The sequence below is a fragment of the Anomalospiza imberbis genome, chromosome 4 (assembly GCF_031753505.1).
Source record: "Anomalospiza imberbis isolate Cuckoo-Finch-1a 21T00152 chromosome 4, ASM3175350v1, whole genome shotgun sequence".
NCBI lineage: Eukaryota > Metazoa > Chordata > Aves > Passeriformes > Viduidae > Anomalospiza > Anomalospiza imberbis.
In genome coordinates, this window is record NC_089684.1 from 64,274,586 (window position 1) to 64,281,240 (window position 6,655).

Consider the following 6,655-nt stretch of genomic DNA (forward strand, 5'->3'; position numbering starts at 1 on the left):
AGACACACTGATAAAGAGGACAAGGTGACATTAGAAATCTTGTCCTTTTCCATCTTCTTTGTCATCAGATGCCTTGTCCCATTTACAGCAGACCTACATTTTCCATATCTTTTCTTGCTGCTGATACACCTGTATAAGTTTTATTTATTGTCTTTCACCTCAGCATCAACTCCAGATGGGCTTTAACTTTCCTCATCCCACCCCTCCATGCTTTGGCAGTATCTGGGTTTTTTATTGTATCATTTGTTCTTGCTTCCTTTTCATGTCGGTGTTTACACAGGAACTCCCTGTTTAATTGAGCTTGCAGGAGGTGATCCTTGAAAATCATCCAGCTCTTCTGGATCTCCTTTTTTTCAGAGTAAAGTTATTGGAAATTCCACATGACCAAAACTGTACCCCAGATAACTAATCTCAAACTGTAACCTCCCAGATGATTCATCATCCTCCCACAGACAGAACTCCAGGCAACCTCACTGGTCTCTCATATCAAGAGTAGATCCCTCTCCTCACCATTCTGCTCAGTCCTTCCTAATGAGCTTATATCCATCTCTCACACACCCTGGTCATTTGAGCAATCCCATCACATCCCCATAACTCCAATAAGATCATGGGGTCCTTGCTCCCCATGCCCCATGCATTTGTGTATGGGAATTGACTGGTGTACAGTAATTTTCTGCCATATCTGAGGGAACAAATAACCATTTGTTCTACAAATGGCTACAATACTTAGAAAGAAAACTGTCTGCCTTGAATCCCTCAGAATGCCATTGGGAAGAACATTGCTCAAGTTTTTTTTTTACAAAAATACACATATTTTGGAGGGATGATGTAGTTAGACATATAGAGGAATACTTAGTGCTGTTTAATAAACACTACTCAAATGCTAATGAAATTAAAATGAAAATTTCATTTCCAGGAAAACCACCTTGTCTTATTTTAAAACTTCTGAACAACTCGTGTCAGTTCCTGTGACAAGATGAAGTACCATGTCATGGAACACGTTAATCAAATTCCATTTCTAATCAAATGAATTTAAAATAGAATATATCTTAAAAGCAAAACTGAAAATTCTCTTGACTTCATTTTGCATTCAGATGCTGAGTGCAGTATGATTAGATTCATTTACGATTCTATTTTCAGCTTGACTTTTATGGTCAAGATATTTCCCCCCTCCCTCACCCCACATGCCAATTTTTTGTTTTAAACTACAGCCAGTGGTGACAGTGTGCCATTATCTTCTAATATGACTTGTGAGATGCATGACTGGAAACAAGTCCAATTAATTTTACTGCAGCCTAAATCAACAAATATTAAATAATTTCAGTCTCCTAATTTGCACCCAAACCAGAACTTTAATTCCATGTTTCCTAAGAGACACTAGGAGAAGACTATAACAATGCCTGGGTTGTGTGATGAAAACCACAAGTTTTTTTTTACTTTTTTTTTTTTTTTTTTTAATTTAAAAACAAGAGTCATTATACAGAATCACAGAATGATTTGGGTTGGGAGGGATCTTTAGGGAGAGGTATCTTGTCCAGCCCCTCTGCTGAGGGTATCTTTCAGTAGATGAGGTTGCTCAAAGCCCCATCTAGCCCCATCTGACCTTGAACATAGTTTATGGCTTAGCTACATGAACCATTTATCACATACCAGTTTACAAATGGTAAATTTTAAGGTATGTAGTAGCAGTCCAGGACAAAAACCACCCCAAAGTAATTGGAAGTACTTCAATCTACTGTGAAAGAGTAAAAGAAACTTGAATTGCTTACACTTACCATCACACATTAGCAAATCCATATTTTCATTGCCCAGCTGGTGTGCAGCATTCTTTTAGCCACAATAACTTGTTTTTATAATATTTCAAAAACTTAGAAAAATTGGAAAATTTGCCTGTTTCTCCAGACGACAAACCATGAAAAAACTTCTTCATACTTTTAGACATTTTGTATTGCTTATAAGGTACTGAGTGCATTCTCTCCTATAATGTTCTAGTGTTTCAGAAACAACAAAACCATGTCCTTATCTAATGGTCAGCAAGAAAGGATGAGTTAGATTTGCATATTTAAAAGCTTTAATTAAACATATGGGAGCAATACCATACTGCAATTATTTCAGTAATTTCTTTTAAAAGATAAATACAGACTGTTTCAGTGTTGGCACAATTAGTTTTACTGCATTCATTCCTACTGAGAAATATTTTAAAAATAGATACTTAGAAAAGTTTGTGAGTTTTTGCAAGATGAAATTCATTTGCAGAATGAAGGATTCATCATCCGGGGTTTTCTGTTTGTAGTGTCTATTTGCCAGTGCATAGAATATGAACTCCCCACCAGAGTAAGGTATAAAGTTTTAAATCATTCTCAAACAAAGTGACACAACTAGATCTAAACTATGATTTCTGTCAAGTTGGTTTATCACCACACAGTCTCTGTATTGCAGATTTATACTATTTTGTGAAGGTGCCCTTGGACATCCTGATCCACTAACACCTAAAGACAAACCAGCTGTAACAGTATGAAGGAATTCCAAAGAAATTTATTAGAAGACAATAAACAAACAAAAAAAACAGTGATGGTCCCACTCATGGAATAAATACAAATATACATTTGGTGATTTTTTTAACCTATTTTAATAATGAAGTGCATATTTCAAAAGATTTGTTTTTCCAGAATCTGTTGTGAGAAATGACATAATTCTTAGAAATTTAAAGCCATTTTAGAGAAGAAAAGTGAAAAAATTTATTTGGCTCATTTAGGAATAAATGGCAAGAGTCCTATTAGTGAGATTAGCTTCCAAGCTGGATAACAAAATACAAATTAAATACTTTCCTTAATTTCCAAAATATGTCACATACAAATAACAAAGATATATGTTATACCCAGACAATGGTGTTAAAAATTCAGAAATTAATAACACCATAATAACACTTTTGTTCTTTACTTTGAATTCTCTGTCATCCTTCAACATACACAGAATCCCTCCCTCTCTCTTCTGCTCTCCCTTCCCCTTCTTATGAACGCCATCCAGTATAAATAAAACATATACATATAATACTACAATATATACATTGCATATTTATTGTAAAATAATACGATTCAGTGGAAAACAAAGTATAGACATTAACCTAACTTTTAAGAACTTGAAGAAAGCTGTTACTTAAAATGTCCACAATCAACCATTGACAGTATTTTGTCCAACATAATAATAATAATAATAATAATAATAATAATAATAATAATAGTAGTAGTAGTAGTAGTAGTAGTAGTAGTAGTAAATAATATGCCATGGATCAGCAAATACCAATGAACAAGAACTTTGTATAAAACAGATCACATCTTCCATTTCTTTCTCCTTAGATCACTTTATTTCCTCAGGGAGTAATGCCTTTCATCACATACACAATAGACTTCCTGCATAGCATAGGTTAATTTCCTTGGTGATTTGTTCCTACTTGTGGGGATAATTAAACACTGAATCAAATGACTTTGGGATATGATGGTTGCCCTTCAGTTTAAGTTTTCAAAACCAAAGTTGTTGTCTTTTTAAAGGATATGCCTTAACACTATGTGTCAAGTAATGAATGTCAGTGAAATATAGCTCAGGATATGCAAAAGAAATAAGGCTAGATTAGTAAAACTTTCTGAAAAATGACAGGCATCAATTGCAGCTTCAAAGTTTCTTGAAGAGTAGCATGCACAGAATAAATACAGACCACTTACTACGACCTTGCAGACTACTCACTAGCACACAGACCACATTTTCAGAATCAACAATAAAGGCAACTTTAGCCCTCTGCATCACAAAATCTCTCTGTGCCAATGGCAACTGACAGATCGATGCAAATGCCCTTCCTAATTACCAAATTAAATTATATACGTCTGTGAAAATAAATTGCAGCAATATTTGCAGCACGTATCAGCACGGTTCCTTTGGACTTAGCTATTTAGTGCTCAACACCTGGTCTTTCTTGTTAATTTATATAGCTTAAGATTTTTTCCCCTAATTTGCATAACACCATAAGATTAAATTCTATATAATTATTGATTTTTCCACTGGGCATGCATTTTTTCTTAGAAAAATACACATTTGATTGTCTTTTTATCTTTCCTCTTATTTAATCATCCTGATTTTTCTGTTTATTACTGTTTAGTCTTTTTAATATTAATGAAGATATAATTATCTCTGGATCTTCTATACTGATTTTGCTGCACACATAAAAATGCAATAACACAGGAAAGGAAACAAGATATACTATAGGAGCAAAGAAAAAGAAAGGCAGCCCATACATAATAAAGGTGAAACAATAGCTCCCCTCAAGCTAAAATTTGACAATTTTAATATAAGTTTAGAACATGAGTCACCATTATTTAAATCATATTAATAATTAATTACAGAATGCTCTCCCTCCATTTTTCCCTCAACACCATGCTTTTGATTCTGACATAAAGTATAGCAGACTAAGACCAGTATCATTTTAGAACTTGCTTGCTGATTTTTTACATTTATGTTTGAAATCATAATATCACTTTTTGCAGACGTAAGACTTTGCAGATTAGAAAAAAATATAAAGGAGGAATTTTCTAGGCAGCTTATACCAGGATCTACTGTAGTTGAGAACAATGTTTCTTCCTGATAGTAATGGAAGTTGCAAGTTTTATTAGACAATGAACACTCTGGTAAGTTTATCTTGGTTTCTAGGTAATTGGGAATATATACATGTTAAAAAACAAACAAAAGAAAAGCCCACAGCATTTTATGCCCCACTAGGGTAAATCAGTTCAATTCCACAATTTGAAATTCTAATCTGATGCTTTTCCTGTCCTAGAACATTTAATATATGTTCAAAAGAATGCATCTTTGAAATGATTTCTCACGGACAGCAGTGCAGCTCATGAACAGCTTGCAGCGCTCCATATGGCAGAAGGTATCGTCGGGCTCTTATATCACACATGCAGTTGTGGGGTATAGGAACAACACCTACTGTAGGCTACTTTTAAGAGCATGAATCTGTGAAAGCAGCAGTCAAAGGAGCACAACAGCTGTAAGATCATGAGGATACCTTGTGGAACTGTCATATTCAAAAGAGGTGGAGAGTTAATGAAGGAATACCAGTATTTTGCAAACTGCAGCTATGTCAGGAGAAAGAAGTTATACAAGCAATACAGAGATGAAAAGCTGAGCCACCTGCACCAGGTTAGCATATTACTGGTACAAGTAGCTGTTTTGTTGAAAAAGAAATGTACACAGAAACAGGAGATTGTTGTCAAACCGATAATTAATTTTAAAGCAGTTTTATGGAATCAAGAAAAGGTATTATTTAACAAAGAGCATTTATTCTTTTTTTTTTTTTTTAGACAAGGCAGAATTAACTCCCCTAGTTTTTATTAAAATCATGATAGAAGTTTTTCCATCTGCTTTTAACACATGTGGAATACTAGCTTCACATGTTTCTCATATGTGAAATATTCCCATAATACTAGTTTCACAAATTTCACATATTATAATATAAAGAGGCACACTAACACTTTCCACTGAAATTGCTAGTGGAGGCATACTCTTTACACAAATAGAAGTCACCTTATCTAAAAGCAGTAGCATCAAGTAAAACTTTGCATATTACATTACAAAGTATAGTTCAGCTCTAAGCTGTTGATGGTGCAAGACATAGAGCTGAAGGATTTTGCTCCAAAGCCAGGATCTAGTTAATGCCAGGAATTATCACTACCCTGTAGTTTTCATTTATCCATGATTGGCAACTACAACATCTCTCCTGAGATGTGAAGATGGCTAGTCACCTTTGTCTGGCAGAAAAATAGTGAAATCGTCATCTGGTGGAATCAAGGTAAAGACGAAGTTTCACAGAGTAAATTTACTGTCTTTGACCAGAGTAATTGGTCAAAGCTCAGGGCACTGTGTATTGATTCTGTGAGGAGGAAGGTGGTGATGGAGTCAGATGTCTTTGATGTCATCTGTTTACTATCAAAGAATGAGCAAACTTCTGAACCACTGCAGAAAGCAAACAACAGTTTCCTTGATCATTCCACCAAAAATCATTCAAGCTGGCACCCAGAGCAAATTTTCTCTCTTAGATGTAAACACTTATCAAGCAGAAAAGGATAAATAACTCACCATCCTTTCTGGGTCTAATTTCTGTGATTTTACAACTCTCAGTGCCATTCTCCTTTACCTTATTGTGTATCATGTTTCCTCTCTTAGGCACTTGTTTTCCCAGGTATACAGGCCTACATTCAAAGTTTCATATAAATGAAGGAATATGTATTCATTAGCCCATGAATGTTCAGTTGAACACAGAAGATGAAGATAGTATTTTTTCATCTGTATGTCAAATAAGCTTGAATAATTTCTCACAACTACTGTAAGTCAATGATGGTAGTTACATCTCCTTTCTGAAAGACTACATTGAATTCCTAACACATTACTGTGTGCTAGCACACAGGAAATGACTATGTTTAAATGTTAAGGGAATACGTGCATTAATCAATCAGTTTTCAGTTCTGATGTTAAATCAAAAAAGAGCACTGTAATTACTCTGGGATCAGAGACAGCACTCACCTCCATTTGTTAGTACATAGCATCCAGCAAGCATTTGTGTTCTCTGCTCTGAGCATCGGTGAACACCAGCAGGTACTCTAAG

At 34.8% G+C, this 6,655-nt stretch overlaps 1 long non-coding RNA gene across 1 annotated transcript; it reads right to left on the bottom strand.

The window, feature by feature from the left end:
- Window positions 1-2,939: 2,939 nt before the first annotated feature.
- Window positions 2,940-6,224, bottom strand: LOC137473114 (uncharacterized). The gene is made up of 2 exons (XR_010998617.1): window positions 3,199-6,224; window positions 2,940-3,155 (listed from the first exon to the last, which is right to left on the bottom strand). It is a non-coding gene; the product is annotated as an uncharacterized lncRNA (long non-coding RNA).
- Window positions 6,225-6,655: the final 431 nt, after the last annotated feature.